Here is a 19,651-nt window from a genome sequence, read left to right as displayed (position 1 = left end):
TGAGGTTCAGCTTTTTGATCTATGTTGGTTCTGTTTATATTTATATGGATATAATTGATGAATGAGGCTGTGTTTCAAAGAAGTTAAACTCATTGATCAATGTTGGTTCTTTTTATATTAATATGAATATAATTGATGAATGAGGCTGGGTTTCACTGAGGTTCAGCTTTGTGTTCAATGTTGGTTCTGTTTATATTAAAATGAATATAATTGATGAATAAGGCAGGGTTTCACTGAGATTCAGCTTTGTGGTCAAAGTTGGTTCTGTTTATATTTATATGAATATAATTGATGAATGAGGCTGGGTTTCACTGGTGTTCAGCTTTGTGTTCAGTGTTGGTTCTGTTTATATTAATATGAATATAATTGATGAATGAGGCTGGGTTTCACTGAGGTTCAGCTTTGTGATCAATGTTGGTTCTGTTTATATTAATATGAATATAACTGATGAATGAGGCTGGGTTTCACTGAGGTTCAGCTTTGTGATCAATGTTGGTTCTGTTTATATTGATATGAATATAATTGAGGAATGAGGTTGGGTTTCACTGAGGTTAAACTCATTGATCAATGTTGGTTCTGTATATATTAATATGAATATAATTGAGGAATTAGGCTGCGTTTCACTGAGGTTAAACTCATTGATCAATGTTGGTTCTGTTTATATTAATATGAATATAATTGATGAATGAGGCTGGGTTTCACTGAGGTTCAGCTTTGTGATCAATGTTGGTTCTTTTTATATTAATATGAATATAATTGATGAATGAGGCTGAGTTTCACTGATGTTCAGCTTTGTGTTCAATGTTGGTTCTGTTTATATTAATATGAATATAATTGATGAATGAGGCTGGGTTTCACTGAGGTTCAGCTTTGTGATCAATGTTGGTTCTGTTTATATTAATATGAATATAATTGATGAATGAGGCTGGGTTTCAATGAGGTTAAACTCATTGATCAATGTTGGTTCTGTTTATATTAATATGAATATAATTGAGGAATGAAGCTGCGTTTCACTGAGGTTAAACTCAATGATCAATGTTGGTTCTGTTTATATTAATATGAATATAATTGATGAATTAGGCTGGGTTTCACTGAGGTTCAGCTGTGTGGTCAATGTTGGTTCTGTTTATATTAATATGAATATAATTGATGAATGAGGCTGGGTTTAAATGAGGTTAAACTCATTGATCAATGTTGGTTCTGTTTATATTAATATGAATATAATTGATGAATGAGGCTGGGTTTCACTGAGGTTCAGCTTTGTGATCAATGTTGGTTCTGTTTATATTAATATGAATATAATTGATGAATGAGGCTGGGTTTCACTGAGGTTCAGCTGTTCGGTCAACGTTGGTTCTGTTTATATTAATATGAATATAATTGATGAATGAGGCTGGGTTTCACTGAGGTTCAGCTTTGTGATCAATGTTGGTTCTGTTTATATTAATATGAATATAACTGATGAATGAGGCTGGGTTTCACTGAGGTTCAGCTTTGTGATCAATGTTGGTTCTGTTTATATTAATATGAATATAATTGATGAATGAGGCTGGGTTTCAATGAGGTTAAGCTGTGTGGTCAATGTTGGTTCTGTTTATATTAATATGAATATAATTGATGAATGAGGCTGGGTTTCAATGAGGTTAAACTCATTGATCAATGTTGGTTCTGTTTATATTAATATGAATATAACTGATGAATGGGGCTGGGTTTCACTGAGGTTCAGCTTTGTGATCAATGTTGGTTCTGTTTATATTAATATGAATATAATTGAGGAATGAGGCTGGGTTTCACTGAGGCTAAACTCATTGATCAATGTTGGTTCTGTTTATATTAATATGAATATAATTGATGAATGAGGCTGGGTTTCACTGAGGTTCAGCTTTGTGATCAATGTTGGTTCTGTTTATATTAATATGAATATAACTGATGAATGAGGCTGGGTTTCACTGAGGTTCAGCTTTGTGATCAATGTTGGTTCTGTTTATATTAATATGAATATAACTGATGAATGAGGCTGGGTTTCACTGAGGTTCAGCTTTGTGATCAATGTTGGTTCTGTTTATATTAATATGAATATAATTGATGAATGAGGCTGGGTTTCAATGAGGTTAAGCTGTGTGGTCAATGTTGGTTCTGTTTATATTAATATGAATATAATTGATGAATGAGGCTGGGTTTCAATGAGGTTAAACTCATTGATCAATGTTGGTTCTGTTTATATTAATATGAATATAACTGATGAATGGGGCTGGGTTTCACTGAGGTTCAGCTTTGTGATCAATGTTGGTTCTGTTTATATTAATATGAATATAATTGAGGAATGAGGCTGGGTTTCACTTAGGCTAAACTCATTGATCAATGTTGGTTCTGTTTATATTAATATGAATATAATTGAAGAATGAGGCTGCGTTTCACTGAGGTTAAACTCATTGATCAATGTTGGTTCTGTTTATATTAATATAAATATAATTCATGAATGAGGCTGGGTTTCACTGAGGTTCAGCTTTTTGATCTATGTTGGTTCTGTTTAAATTTTTTTGGATATAATTGATGAATGAGGCTGTGTTTCAAAGAAGTTAAACTCATTGATCAATGTTGGTTCTTTTTATATTAATATGAATGTAATTGATGAATGAGGCTGGGTATCACTGAGGTTCAGCTTTGTGTTCAATGTTGGTTCTGTTTATATTAATATGAATATAATTGATGAATAAGGCAGGGTTTCACTGACATTCAGCTTTGTGGTCAAAGTTGGTTCTGTTTATATTTATATGAATATAATTGATGAATGAGGCTGGGTTTCACTGGTGTTCAGCTTTGTGTTCAATGTTGGTTCTGTTTATATTAATATGAATATAATTGATGAATGAGGCTGGGTTTCACTGGTGTTCAGCTTTGTGTTCAATGTTGGTTCTGTTTATATTAATATGAATATAATTGATGAATGAGGCTGAGTTTCACTGATGTTCAGCTTTGTGATCAATGTTGGTTCTTTTTATATTAATACGAATATAATTGATGAATGAGGCTGAGTTTCACTGATGTTCAGCTTTGTGTTCAATGTTGGTTCTGTTTATATTAATATGAATATAATTGATGAATGAGGCTGGGTTTCACTGAGGTTCAGCTTTGTGATCAATGTTGGTTCTGTTTATATTAATATGAATATAATTGATGAATGAGGCTGGGTTCCAATGAGGTTAAACTCAGTGATCAATGTTGGTTCTGTTTATATTAATATGAATATAATTGAGGAATGAAGCTGCATTTCACTGAGGTTAAACTCAATGATCAATGTTGGTTCTGTTTATATTAATATGAATATAATTGATGAATTAGGCTGGGTTTCACTGAGGTTCAGCTGTGTGGTCAATGTTGGTTCTGTTTATATTAATATGAATATAATTGATGAATGAGGCTGGGTTTAAATGAGGTTAAACTCATTGATCAATGTTGGTTCTGTTTATATTAATATGAATATCACTGATGAATGAGGCTTGGCTTCACTGAGGTTCAGCTTTGTGATAAATGTTGGTTCTGTTTATATTAATATAAATATAATTGAGGAATGAGGCTGGGTTTCACTGAGGTTCAGCTGTGTGGTCAATGTTGGTTCTGTTTATATTAATATGAATATAATTGATGAATGAGGCTGGGTTTCACTGAGGTTCAGCTTTGTGATCAATGTTGGTTCTGTTTATATTAATATGAATATAATTGATGAATGAGGCTGAGTTTCACTGATGTTCAGCTTTGTGTTCAATGTTGGTTCTGTTTATATTAATATGAATATAATTGATGAATGAGGCTGGGTTTCACTGAGGTTCAGCTGTTCGGTCAACGTTGATTCTGTTTATATTAATATGAATATAATTGATGAATGAGGCTGGGTTTCACTGAGGTTCAGCTTTGTGATCAATGTTGGTTCTGTTTATATTAATATGAATATAACTGATGAATGAGGCTGGGTTTCACTGAGGTTCAGCTTTGTGATCAATGTTGGTTCTGTTTATATTAATATGAATATAATTGATGAATGAGGCTGGGTTTCACTGGTGTTCAGCTTTGTGTTCAATGTTGGTTCTGTTTATATTAATATGAATATAATTGATGAATGAGGCTGGGTTTCAATGAGGTTAAGCTGTGTGGTCAATGTTGGTTCTGTTTATATTAATATGAATATAATTGATGAATGAGGCTGGGTTTCAATGAGGTTAAACTCATTGATCAATGTTGGTTCTGTTTATATTAATATGAATATAACTGATGAATGGGGCTGGGTTTCACTGAGGTTCAGCTTTGTGATCAATGTTGGTTCTGTTTATATTAATATGAATATAATTGAGGAATGAGGCTGGGTTTCACTGAGGCTAAACTCATTGATCAATGTTGGTTCTGTTTATATTAATATGAATATAATTGAGGAATGAGGCTGCGTTTCACTGAGGTTAAACTCATTGATCAATGTTGGTTCTGTTTATATTAATATAAATATAATTCATGAATGAGGCTGGGTTTCACTGAGGTTCAGCTTTTTGATCTATGTTGGTTCTGTTTATATTTATATGGATATAATTGATGAATGAGGCTGTGTTTCAAAGAAGTTAAACTCATTGATCAATGTTGGTTCTTTTTATATTAATATGAATATAATTGATGAATGAGGCTGGGTTTCACTGAGGTTCAGCTTTGTGTTCAATGTTGGTTCTGTTTATATTAATATGAATATAATTGATGAATAAGGCAGGGTTTCACTGAGATTCAGCTTTGTGGTCAAAGTTGGTTCTGTTTATATTTATATGAATATAATTGATGAATGAGGCTGGGTTTCAATGAGGTTAAACTCATTGATCAATGTTGGTTCTGTTTATATTAATATGAATATAATTGAGGAATGAAGCTGGGTTTCACTGAGGTTAAACTCAATGATCAATGTTGGTTCTGTTTATATTAATATGAATATAATTGATGAATGAGGCTGGGTTTCACTGAGGTTCAGCTTTGTGATCAATGTTGGTTCTGTTTATATTAATATGAATACAATTGATGAATGAGGCTGAGTTTCACTGATGTTCAGCTTTGTGTTCAATGTTGGTTCTGTTTATATTAATATGAATATAATTGATGAATGAGGCTGGGTTTCACTGAGGTTCAGCTTTGTGATCAATGTTGGTTCTGTTTATATTAATATGAATATAATTGATGAATGAGGCTGGATTTCAATGAGGTTAAACTCATTGATCAATGTTGGTTCTGTTTATATTAATATGAATATAATTGAGGAATGAAGCTGCGTTTCACTGAGGTTAAACTCAATGATCAATGTTGGTTCTGTTTATATTAATATGAATATAATTGATGAATTAGGCTGGGTTTCACTGAGGTTCAGCTGTGTGATCAATGTTGGTTCTGTTTATATTAATATGAATATAACTGATGAATGAGGCTGGGTTTCACTGAGGTTAAACTCATTGATCAATGTTGGTTCTGTATATATTAATATGAATATAATTGAGGAATGAGGCTTGGCTTCACTGAGGTTCAGCTTTGTGATAAATGTTGGTTCTGTTTATATTAATATAAATATAATTGAGGAATGAGGCTGGGTTTCACTGAGGTTCAGCTGTGTGGTCAATGTTGGTTCTGTTTTAATTAATATGAATATAATTGAGGAATCAGGCTGGGTTTCACTGAGGTTCAGCTTTGTGATCAATGTTGGTTCTGTTTATATTAATATGAATATAACTGATGAATGAGGCTGGGTTTCACTGAGGTTCAGCTTTGTGATCAATGTTGGTTCTGTTTATATTGATATGAATATAATTGAGGAATGAGGTTGGGTTTCACTGAGGTTAAACTCATTGATCAATGTTGGTTCTGTATATATTAATATGAATATAATTGAGGAATTAGGCTGCGTTTCACTGAGGTTAAACTCATTGATCAATGTTGGTTCTGTTTATATTAATATGAATATAATTGATGAATGAGGCTGGGTTTCACTGAGGTTCAGCTTTTTGATCAATGTTGGTTCTTTTTATATTAATATGAATATAATTGATGAATGAGGCTGAGTTTCACTGATGTTCAGCTTTGTGTTCAATGTTGGTTCTGTTTATATTAATATGAATATAATTGATGAATGAGGCTGGGTTTCACTGAGGTTCAGCTTTGTGATCAATGTTGTTTCTGTTTATATTAATATGAATATAATTGATGAATGAGGCTGGGTTTTAATGAGGTTAAACTCATTGATCAATGTTGGTTCTGTTTATATTAATATGAATATAGTTGAAGAATGAAGCTGCGTTTCACTGAGGTTAAACTCAATGATCAATGTTGGTTCTGTTTATATTAATATGAATATAATTGATGAATTAGGCTGGGTTTCACTGAGGTTCAGCTGTGTGGTCAATGTTGGTTCTGTTTATATTAATATGAATATAATTGATGAATGAGGCTGGGTTTAAATGAGGTTAAACTCATTGATCAATGTTGGTTCTGTTTATATTAATATGAATATAACTGATGAATGAGGCTTGGCTTCACTGAGGTTCAGCTTTGTGATAAATGTTGGTTCTGTTTATATTAATATAAATATAATTGAGGAATGAGGCTGGGTTTCACTGAGGTTCAGCTGTGTGGTCAATGTTGGTTCTGTTTATATTAATATGAATATAATTGATGAATGAGGCTGGGTTTCACTGAGGTTCAGCTTTGTGATCAATGTTGGTTCTGTTTATATTAATATGAATATAATTGATGAATGAGGCTGAGTTTCACTGATGTTCAGCTCTGTGTTCAATGTTGGTTCTGTTTATATTAATATGAATATAATTGATGAATGAGGCTGGGTTTCACTGAGGTTCAGCTTTGTGATCAATGTTGGTTCTGTTTATATTAATATGAATATAATTGATGAATGAGGCTGGGTTTCACTGAGGTTCAGCTGTTCGGTCAACGTTGGTTCTGTTTATATTAATATGAATATACTTGATGAATGAGGCTGGGTTTCACTGAGGTTCAGCTTTGTGATCAATGTTGGTTCTGTTTATATTAATATGAATATAACTGATGAATGAGGCTGGGTTTCACTGAGGTTCAGCTTTGTGATCAATGTTGGTTCTGTTTATATTAATATGAATATAATTGATGAATGAGGCTGGGTTTCACTGGTGTTCAGCTTTGTGTTCAATGTTGGTTCTGTTTATATTAATATGAATATAATTGATGAATGAGGCTGAGTTTCACTGATGTTCAGCTTTGTGATCAATGTTGGTTCTTTTTATATTAATACGAATATAATTGATGAATGAGGCTGAGTTTCACTGATGTTCAGCTTTGTGTTCAATGTTGGTTCTGTTTATATTAATATGAATATAATTGATGAATGAGGCTGGGTTTCACTGAGGTTCAGCTTTTTGATCAATGTTGGTTCTGTTTATATTAATATGAATATAATTGATGAATGAGGCTGGGTTTCAATGAGGTTAAACTCATTGATCAATGTTGGTTCTGTTTATATTAATATGAATATAATTGAGGAATGAGGCTGCGTTTCACTGAGGTTAAACTCATTGATCAATGTTGGTTCTGTTTATATTAATATAAATATAATTCATGAATGAGGCTGGGTTTCACTGAGGTTCAGCTTTTTGATCTATGTTGGTTCTGTTTATATTTATATGGATATAATTGATGAATGAGGCTGTGTTTCAAAGAAGTTAAACTCATTGATCAATGTTGGTTCTTTTTATATTAATATGAATATAATTGATGAATGAGGCTGGGTTTCACTGAGGTTCAGCTTTGTGTTCAATGTTGGTTCTGTTTATATTAATATGAATATAATTGATGAATAAGGCAGGGTTTCACTGAGATTCAGCTTTGTGGTCAAAGTTGGTTCTGTTTATATTTATATGAATATAATTGATGAATGAGGCTGGGTTTCACTGGTGTTCAGCTTTGTGTTCAATGTTGGTTCTGTTTATATTAATATGAATACAATTGATGAATGAGGCTGAGTTTCACTGATGTTCAGCTTTGTGTTCAATGTTGGTTCTGTTTATATTAATATGAATATAATTGATGAATGAGGCTGGGTTTCACTGAGGTTCAGCTTTGTGATCAATGTTGGTTCTGTTTATATTAATATGAATATAATTGATGAATGAAGCTGCGTTTCACTGAGGTTAAACTCAATGATCAATGTTGGTTCTGTTTATATTAATATGAATATAATTGATGAATTAGGCTGGGTTTCACTGAGGTTCAGCTGTGTGGTCAATGTTGGTTCTGTTTATATTAATATGAATATAACTGATGAATGAGGCTTGGCTTCACTGAGGTTCAGCTTTGTGATAAATGTTGGTTCTGTTTATATTAATATAAATATAATTGAGGAATGAGGCTGGGTTTCACTGAGGTTCAGCTGTGTGGTCAATGTTGGTTCTGTTTTAATTAATATGAATATAATTGAGGAATCAGGCTTGGTTTCACTGAGGTTCAGCTTTGTGATCAATGTTGGTTCTGTTTATATTAATATGAATATAATTGATGAATGAGGCTGGGTTTCACTGAGATTCAGCTTTGTGGTCAATGTTGGTTCTGTTTATATTAATATGAATATAATTGATGAATGAGGCTGGGTTTCACTGAGGTTCAGCTGTTCGGTCAACGTTGGTTCTGTTTATATTAATATGAATATAATTGATGAATGAGGCTGGGTTTCACTGAGGTTCAGCTTTGTGATCAATGTTGGTTCTGTTTATATTAATATGAATATAACTGATGAATGAGGCTGGGTTTCACTGAGGTTCAGCTTTGTGATCAATGTTGGTTCTGTTTATATTGATATGAATATAATTGAGGAATGAGGTTGGGTTTCACTGAGGTTAAACTCATTGATCAATGTTGGTTCTGTATATATTAATATGAATATAATTGAGGAATTAGGCTGCGTTTCACTGAGGTTAAACTCATTGATCAATGTTGGTTCTGTTTATATTAATATGAATATAATTGATGAATGAGGCTGGGTTTCACTGAGGTTCAGCTTTGTGATCAATGTTGGTTCTGTTTATATTAATATGAATATAATTGATGAATGAGGCTGGGTTTTAATGAGGTTAAACTCATTGATCAATGTTGGTTCTGTTTATATTAATATGAATATAGTTGAAGAATGAAGCTGCGTTTCACTGAGGTTAAACTCAATGATCAATGTTGGTTCTGTTTATATTAATATGAATATAATTGATGAATTAGGCTGGGTTTCACTGAGGTTCAGCTGTGTGGTCAATGTTGGTTCTGTTTATATTAATATGAATATAATTGATGAATGAGGCTGGGTTTAAATGAGGTTAAACTCATTGATCAATGTTGGTTCTGTTTATATTAATATGAATATAACTGATGAATGAGGCTTGGCTTCACTGAGGTTCAGCTTTGTGATAAATGTTGGTTCTGTTTATATTAATATAAATATAATTGAGGAATGAGGCTGGGTTTCACTGAGGTTCAGCTGTGTGGTCAATGTTGGTTCTGTTTATATTAATATGAATATAATTGATGAATGAGGCTGGGTTTCACTGAGGTTCAGCTTTGTGATCAATGTTGGTTCTGTTTATATTAATATGAATATAATTGATGAATGAGGCTGAGTTTCACTGATGTTCAGCTCTGTGTTCAATGTTGGTTCTGTTTATATTAATATGAATATAATTGATGAATGAGGCTGGGTTTCACTGAGGTTCAGCTTTGTGATCAATGTTGGTTCTGTTTATATTAATATGAATATAATTGATGAATGAGGCTGGGTTTCACTGAGGTTCAGCTGTTCGGTCAACGTTGGTTCTGTTTATATTAATATGAATATACTTGATGAATGAGGCTGGGTTTCACTGAGGTTCAGCTTTGTGATCAATGTTGGTTCTGTTTATATTAATATGAATATAACTGATGAATGAGGCTGGGTTTCACTGAGGTTCAGCTTTGTGATCAATGTTGGTTCTGTTTATATTAATATGAATATAATTGATGAATGAGGCTGGGTTTCACTGGTGTTCAGCTTTGTGTTCAATGTTGGTTCTGTTTATATTAATATGAATATAATTGATGAATGAGGCTGGGTTTCACTGATGTTCAGCTTTGTGATCAATGTTGGTTCTTTTTATATTAATACGAATATAATTGATGAATGAGGCTGAGTTTCACTGATGTTCAGCTTTGTGTTCAATGTTGGTTCTGTTTATATTAATATGAATATAATTGATGAATGAGGCTGGGTTTCACTGAGGTTCAGCTTTTTGATCAATGTTGGTTCTGTTTATATTAATATGAATATAATTGATGAATGAGGCTGGGTTTCAATGAGGTTAAACTCATTGATCAATGTTGGTTCTGTTTATATTAATATGAATATAATTGAGGAATGAGGCTGCGTTTCACTGAGGTTAAACTCATTGATCAATGTTGGTTCTGTTTATATTAATATAAATATAATTCATGAATGAGGCTGGGTTTCACTGAGGTTCAGCTTTTTGATCTATGTTGGTTCTGTTTATATTTATATGGATATAATTGATGAATGAGGCTGTGTTTCAAAGAAGTTAAACTCATTGATCAATGTTGGTTCTTTTTATATTAATATGAATATAATTGATGAATGAGGCTGGGTTTCACTGAGGTTCAGCTTTGTGTTCAATGTTGGTTCTGTTTATATTAATATGAATATAATTGATGAATAAGGCAGGGTTTCACTGAGATTCAGCTTTGTGGTCAAAGTTGGTTCTGTTTATATTTATATGAATATAATTGATGAATGAGGCTGGGTTTCACTGGTGTTCAGCTTTGTGTTCAATGTTGGTTCTGTTTATATTAATATGAATACAATTGATGAATGAGGCTGAGTTTCACTGATGTTCAGCTTTGTGTTCAATGTTGGTTCTGTTTATATTAATATGAATATAATTGATGAATGAGGCTGGGTTTCACTGAGGTTCAGCTTTGTGATCAATGTTGGTTCTGTTTATATTAATATGAATATAATTGATGAATGAAGCTGCGTTTCACTGAGGTTAAACTCAATGATCAATGTTGGTTCTGTTTATATTAATATGAATATAATTGATGAATTAGGCTGGGTTTCACTGAGGTTCAGCTGTGTGGTCAATGTTGGTTCTGTTTATATTAATATGAATATAACTGATGAATGAGGCTTGGCTTCACTGAGGTTCAGCTTTGTGATAAATGTTGGTTCTGTTTATATTAATATAAATATAATTGAGGAATGAGGCTGGGTTTCACTGAGGTTCAGCTGTGTGGTCAATGTTGGTTCTGTTTTAATTAATATGAATATAATTGAGGAATCAGGCTTGGTTTCACTGAGGTTCAGCTTTGTGATCAATGTTGGTTCTGTTTATATTAATATGAATATAATTGATGAATGAGGCTGGGTTTCACTGAGATTCAGCTTTGTGGTCAATGTTGGTTCTGTTTATATTAATATGAATATAATTGATGAATGAGGCTGGGTTTCACTGAGGTTCAGCTGTTCGGTCAACGTTGGTTCTGTTTATATTAATATGAATATAATTGATGAATGAGGCTGGGTTTCACTGAGGTTCAGCTTTGTGATCAATGTTGGTTCTGTTTATATTAATATGAATATAACTGATGAATGAGGCTGGGTTTCACTGAGGTTCAGCTTTGTGATCAATGTTGGTTCTGTTTATATTGATATGAATATAATTGAGGAATGAGGTTGGGTTTCACTGAGGTTAAACTCATTGATCAATGTTGGTTCTGTATATATTAATATGAATATAATTGAGGAATTAGGCTGCGTTTCACTGAGGTTAAACTCATTGATCAATGTTGGTTCTGTTTATATTAATATGAATATAATTGATGAATGAGGCTGGGTTTCACTGAGGTTCAGCTTTGTGATCAATGTTGGTTCTTTTTATATTAATATGAATATAATTGATGAATGAGGCTGAGTTTCACTGATGTTCAGCTTTGTGTTCAATGTTGGTTCTGTTTATATTAATATGAATATAATTGATGAATGAGGCTGGGTTTCACTGAGGTTCAGCTTTGTGATCAATTTTGGTTCTGTTTATATTAATATGAATATAATTGATGAATGAGGCTGGGTTTTAATGAGGTTAAACTCATTGATCAATGTTGGTTCTGTTTATATTAATATGAATATAATTGAGGAATGAAGCTGCGTTTCACTGAGGTTAAACTCAATGATCAATGTTGGTTCTGTTTATATTAATATGAATATAATTGATGAATTAGGCTGGGTTTCACTGAGGTTCAGCTGTGTGGTCAATGTTGGTTCTGTTTATATTAATATGAATATAATTGATGAATGAGGCTGGGTTTAAATGAGGTTAAACTCATTGATCAATGTTGGTTCTGTTTATATTAATATGAATATAACTGATGAATGAGGCTTGGCTTCACTGAGGTTCAGCTTTGTGATAAATGTTGGTTCTGTTTATATTAATATAAATATAATTGAGTAATGAGGCTGGGTTTCACTGAGGTTCAGCTGTGTGGTCAATGTTGGTTCTGTTTATATTAATATGAATATAATTGATGAATGAGGCTGGGTTTCACTGAGGTTCAGCTTTGTGATCAATGTTGGTTCTGTTTATATTAATATGAATATAATTGATGAATGAGGCTGAGTTTCACTGATGTTCAGCTTTGTGTTCAGTGTTGGTTCTGTTTATATTAATATGAATATAATTGATGAATGAGGCTGGGTTTCACTGAGGTTCAGCTTTGTGATCAATGTTGGTTCTGTTTATATTAATATGAATATAACTGATGAATGAGGCTGGGTTTCACTGAGGTTCAGCTGTTCGGTCAACGTTGGTTCTGTTTATATTAATATGAATATAATTGATGAATGAGGCTGGGTTTCACTGAGGTTCAGCTTTGTGATCAATGTTGGTTCTGTTTATATTAATATGAATATAACTGATGAATGAGGCTGGGTTTCACTGAGGTTCAGCTGTGTGGTCAATGTTGGTTCTGTTTATATTAATATGAATATAATTGATGAATGAGGCTGGGTTTCAATGAGGTTAAGCTGTGTGGTCAATGTTGGTTCTGTTTATATTAATATGAATATAACTGATGAATGGGGCTGGGTTTCACTGAGGTTCAGCTTTGTGATCAATGTTGGTTCTGTTTATATTAATATGAATATAATTGAGGAATGAGGCTGGGTTTCACTGAGGCTAAACTCATTGATCAATGTTGGTTCTGTTTATATTAATATGAATATAATTGATGAATGAGGCTGGGTTTCACTGAGGTTCAGCTTTGTGATCAATGTTGGTTCTGTTTTGTATTAATATGAATATAATTGATGAATGAGGCTGGGTTTCACTGAGGTTCAGCTGTGTGGTCAATGTTGGTTCTGTTTTAATTAATATGAATATAATTGAGGAATCAGGCTGGGTTTCACTGAGGTTCAGCTTTGTGATCAATGTTGGTTCTGTTTATATTAATATGAATATAACTGATGAATGAGGCTGGGTTTCACTGAGGTTCAGCTTTGTGATCAATGTTGGTTCTGTTTATATTAATATGAATATAACTGATGAATGAGGCTGGGTTTCACTGAGGTTCAGCTTTGTGATCAATGTTGGTTCTGTTTATATTAATATGAATATAATTGATGAAAGAGGCTGGGTTTCACTGAGGTTCAGCTTTGTGATCAATGTTGGTTCTGTTTATATTAATATGAATATAATTGATGAATGAGGCTGGGTTTCAATGAGGTTAAGCTGTGTGGTCAATGTTGGTTCTGTTTATATTAATATGAATATAATTGATGAATGAGGCTGGGTTTCAATGAGGTTAAACTCATTGATCAATGTTGGTTCTGTTTATATTAATATGAATATAACTGATGAATGGGGCTGGGTTTCACTGAGGTTCAGCTTTGTGATCAATGTTGGTTCTGTTTATATTACTATGAATATAATTGAGGAATGAGGCTGGGTTTCACTGAGGCTAAACTCATTGATCAATGTTGGTTCTGTTTATATTAATATGAATATAATTGAGGAATGAGGCTGCGTTTCACTGAGGTTAAACTCATTGATCAATGTTGGTTCTGTTTATATTAATATAAATATAATTCATGAATGAGGCTGGGTTTCACTGAGGTTCAGCTTTTTGATCTATGTTGGTTCTGTTTATATTTATATGGATATAATTGATGAATGAGGCTGTGTTTCAAAGAAGTTAAACTCATTGATCAATGTTGGTTCTTTTTTATATTAATATGAATATAATTGATGAATGAGGCTGGGTTTCACTGAGGTTCAGCTTTGTGTTCAATGTTGGTTCTGTTTATATTAATATGAATATAATTGATGAATAAGGCAGGGTTTCACTGAGATTCAGCTTTGTGGTCAAAGTTGGTTCTGTTTATATTTATATGAATATGATTGATGAATGAGGCTGGGTTTCACTGGTGTTCAGCTTTGTGTTCAATGTTGGTTCTGTTTATATTAATATGAATATAATTGATGAATGAGGCTGGGTTTTACTGAGGTTCAGCTTTGTGATCAATGTTGGTTCTGTTTATATTAATATGAATACAATTGATGAATGAGGCTGAGTTTCACTGATGTTCAGCTTTGTGTTCAATGTTGGTTCTGTTTATATTAATATGAATATAATTGATGAATGAGGCTGGGTTTCACTGAGGTTCAGCTTTGTGATCAATGTTGGTTCTGTTTATATTAATATGAATATAATCGATGAATGAGGCTGGGTTTCAATGAGGTTAAACTCATTGATCAATGTTGGTTCTGTTTATATTAATATGAATATAATTGAGGAATGAAGCTGCGTTTCACTGAGGTTAAACTCAATGATCAATGTTGGTTCTGTTTATATTAATATGAATATAATTGATGAATTAGGCTGGGTTTCACTGAGGTTCAGCTGTGTGGTCAATGTTGGTTCTATTTATATTAATATGAATATAATTGATGAATGAGGCTGGGTTTCAATGAGGTTAAACTTATTGATCAATGTTGGTTCTGTTTATATTAATATGAATATAACTGATGAATGAGGCTTGGCTTCACTGAGGTTCAGCTTTGTGATAAATGTTGGTTCTGTTTATATTAATATAAATATAATTGAGGAATGAGGCTGGGTTTCACTGAGGTTCAGCTGTGTGGTCAATGTTGGTTCTGTTTTAATTAATATGAATATAATTGAGGAATCAGGCTGGGTTTCACTGAGGTTCAGCTTTGTGATCAATGTTGGTTCTTTTTATATTAATATGAATATAATTGATGAATGAGGCTGGGTTTCACTGAGATTCAGCTTTGTGGTCAATGTTGGTTCTGTTTATATTAATATGAATATAATTGATGAATGAGGCTGGGTTTCACTGAGGTTCAGCTGTTCGTTCAACGTTGTTTCTGTTTATATTAATATGAATATAATTGATGAATGAGGCTGGGTTTCACTGAGGTTCAGCTTTGTGATCAATGTTGGTTCTGTTTATATTAATATGAATATAATTGATGAATGAGGCTGGGTTTCACTGAGGTTCAGCTTTGTGATCAATGTTGGTTCTGTTTATATTAATATGAATATAATTGATGAATGAGGCTGGGTTTCAATGAGGTTAAGCTATGTGGTCAATGTTGGTTCTGTTTATATTAATATGAATATAATTGATGAATGAGGCTGGGTTTCAATGAGGTTAAACTCATTGATCAATGTTGGTTCTGTTTCTATTAATATGAATATAACTGATGAATGGGGCTGGGTTTCACTGAGGTTCAGCTTTGTGATCAATGTTGGTTCTGTTTATATTAATATGAATATAATTGATGAATGAGGCTGGGTTTCACTGAGATTCAGCTTTGTGGTCAATGTTGGTTCTGTTTATATTAATATGAATATAATTGATGAATGAGGCTGGGTTTCACTGAGGTACAGCTGTTCGGTCAATGTTGGTTCTGTTTATATTAATATGAATATAATTGATGAATGAGGCTGGGTTTCACTGAGGTTCAGCTTTGTGATCAATGTTGGTTCTGTTTATATTAATATGAATATAATTGATGAATGAGGCTGGGTTTCACTGAGGTTAAACTCATTGATCAATGTTGGTTCTGTTTATATTAATATGAATATAATTGAGGAATGAAGCTGCGTTTCACTGAGGTTAAACTCAATGATCAATGTTGGTTCTGTTTATATTAATATGAATATAATTGATGAATTAGGCTGGGTTTCACTGAGGTTCAGCTGTGTGGTCAATGTTGGTTCTGTTTATATTAATATGAATATAATTGATGAATGAGGCTGGGTTTAAATGAGGTTAAACTAATTGATCAATGTTGGTTCTGTTTATATTAATATGAATATAACTGATGAATGAGGCTTGGCTTCACTGAGGTTCAGCTTTGTGATAAATGTTGGTTCTGTTTATATTAATATAAATATAATTGAGGAATGAGGCTGGGTTTCACTGAGGTTCAGCTGTGTGGTCAATGTTGGTTCTGTTTTAATTAATATGAATATAATTGAGGAATCAGGCTGGGTTTCACTGAGGTTCAGCTTTGTGATCAATGTTGGTTCTGTTTATATTAATATGAATATAACTGATGAATGAGGCTGGGTTTCACTGAGGTTCAGCTTTGTGATCAATGTTGGTTCTGTTTATATTAATATGAATATAATTGATGAATGAGGCTGGGTTTCACTGAGATTCAGCTTTGTGGTCAATGTTGGTTCTGTTTATATTAATATGAATATAATTGATGAATGAGGCTGGGTTTCACTGAGGTTCAGCTGTTCGGTCAACGTTGGTTCTGTTTATATTAATATGAATATAATTATGAATGAGGCTGGGTTTCACTGAGGTTCAGCTTTGTGATCAATGTTGGTTCTGTTTGTATTAATATGAATATAACTGATGAATGGGGCTGGGTTTCACTGAGGCTAAACTCATTGATCAATGTTGGTTCTGTTTATATTAATATGAATATAATTGAGGAATGAGGCTGCGTTTCACTGAGGTTAAACTCATTGATCAATGTTGGTTCTGTTTATATTAATATAAATATAATTCATGAATGAGGCTGGGTTTCACTGAGGTTCAGCTTTTTGATCTATGTTGGTTCTGTTTATATTTATATGGATATAATTGATGAATGAGGCTGTGTTTCAAAGAAGTTAAACTCATTGATCAATGTTGGTTCTTTTTATATTAATATGAATGTAATTGATGAATGAGGCTGGGTTTCACTGAGGTTCAGCTTTGTGTTCAATGTTGGTTCTGTTTATATTAATATGAATATAATTGATGAATAAGGCAGGGTTTCACTGAGATTCAGCTTTGTGGTCAAAGTTGGTTCTGTTTATATTTATATGATTATAATTGATGAATGAGGCTGGGTTTCACTGGTGTTCAGCTTTGTGTTCAATGTTGGTTCTGTTTATATTAATATGAATATAATTGATGAATGAGGCTGAGTTTCACTGATGTTCAGCTTTGTGTTCAATGTTGGTTCTTTTTATATTAATATGAATATAATTGATGAATGAGGCTGGGTTTCACTGAGGTTCAGCTTTGTGATCAATGTTGGTTCTGTTTATATTAATATGAATATAATTGATGAATGGGGCTGGGTTTCACTGAGGTTCAGCTGTTCGGTCAACGTTGGTTCTGTTTATATTAATATGAATATAATTGATGAATGAGGCTGGGTTTCACTGAGGTTCAGCTTTGTGATCAATGTTGGTTCTGTTTATGTTAATATGAATATAATTGATGAATGAGGCTGGGTTTCACTGAGGCTCAGCTTTGTGATCAATGTTGGTTCTGTTCATATTAATATGAATATAATTGATGAATGAGGCTGGGTTTCACTGAGATTCAGCTTTGTGGTCAATGTTGGTTCTGTTTATATTAATATGAATATAATTGATGAATGAGGCTGGGTTTCACTGAGGTTCAGCTGTTCGGTCAATGTTGGTTCTGTTTATATTAATATGAATATAATTGATGAATGAGGCTGGGTTTCACTGAGGTTCAGCTTTGTGATCAATGTTGGTTCTGTTTATATTAATATGAATATAACTGATGAATGAGGCTGGGTTTCACTGAGGTTCAGCTTTGTGATCAATGTTGGTTCTGTTTATATTGATATGAATATAATTAAGGAATGAGGCTGGGTTTCACTGAGGTTAAACTCATTGATCAATGTTGGTTCTGTTTATATTAATATGAATATAATTGATGAATGAGGCTGGGTTTCACTGAGGTTCAGCTTTGTGATCAATGTTGGTTCTTTTTATATTAATACGAATATAATTGATGAATGAGGCTGAGTTTCACTGATGTTCAGCTTTGTGTTCAATGTTGGTTCTGTTTATATTAATATGAATATAATTGATGAATGAGGCTGGGTTTCACTGAGGTTCAGCTTTGTGATCAATGTTGGTTCTGTTTATATTAATATGAATATAATTGATGAATGAGGCTGGGTTTCAATGAGGTTAAACTCATTGATCAATGTTGGTTCTGTTTATATTAATATGAATATAATTGAGGAATGAAGCTGCGTTTCACTGAGGTTAAACTCAATGATCAATGTTGGTTCTGTTTATATTAATATGAATATAATTGATGAATTAGGCTGGGTTTCACTGAGGTTCAGCTGTGTGGTCAATGTTGGTTCTGTTTATATTAATATGAATATAATTGATGAATGAGGCTGGGTTTAAATGAGGTTAAACTCATTGATCAATGTTGGTTCTGTTTATATTAATATGAATATAACTGATGAATGAGGCTTGGCTTCACTGAGGTTCAGCTTTGTGATAAATGTTGGTTCTGTTTATATTAATATAAATATAATTGATGAATGAGGCTGGGTTTCACTGAGGTTCAGCTTTGTGATCAATGTTGGTTCTGTTTATATTAATATGAATATAATTGATGAATGAGGCTGAGTTTCACTGATGTTCAGCTTTGTGTTCAATGTTGGTTCTGTTTATATTAATATGAATATAATTGATGAATGAGGCTGGGTTTCACTGAGGTTCAGCTTTGTGATCAATGTTGGTTCTGTTTATATTAATATGAATATAATTGATGAATGAGGCTGGGTTTCACTGAGGTTCAGCTGTTCGGTCAACGTTGGTTCTGTTTATATTAATATGAATATAATTGATGAATGAGGCTGGGTTTCACTGAGGTTCAGCTTTGTGATCGATGTTGGTTCTGTTTATATTAATATGAATATAACTGATGAATGAGGCTTGGTTTCACTGAGGTTCAGCTTTGTGATCAATGTTGGTTCTGTTTATATTAATATGAATATAATTGATGAATGAGGCTGGGTTTCACTGAGGTTCAGCTGTTCGGTCAATGTTGGTTCTGTTTATATTAATATGAATATAATTGATGAATGAGGCTGGGTTTCAATGAGGTTAAGCTGTGTGGTCAATGTTGGTTCTGTTTATATTAATATGAATATAACTGATGAATGAGGCTGGGTTTCACTGAGGTTCAGCTTTGTGATCAATGTTGGTTCTGTTTATATTGATATGAATATAATTGAGGAATGAGGCTGGG

The sequence above is a fragment of the Leuresthes tenuis genome, unplaced genomic scaffold (assembly GCF_036924035.1).
Source record: "Leuresthes tenuis unplaced genomic scaffold, fLeuTen1.0.hap1 SCAF_15, whole genome shotgun sequence".
Lineage (NCBI taxonomy): Eukaryota > Metazoa > Chordata > Actinopteri > Atheriniformes > Atherinopsidae > Leuresthes > Leuresthes tenuis.
Note: the sequence above shows the minus strand (reverse complement) of the source record.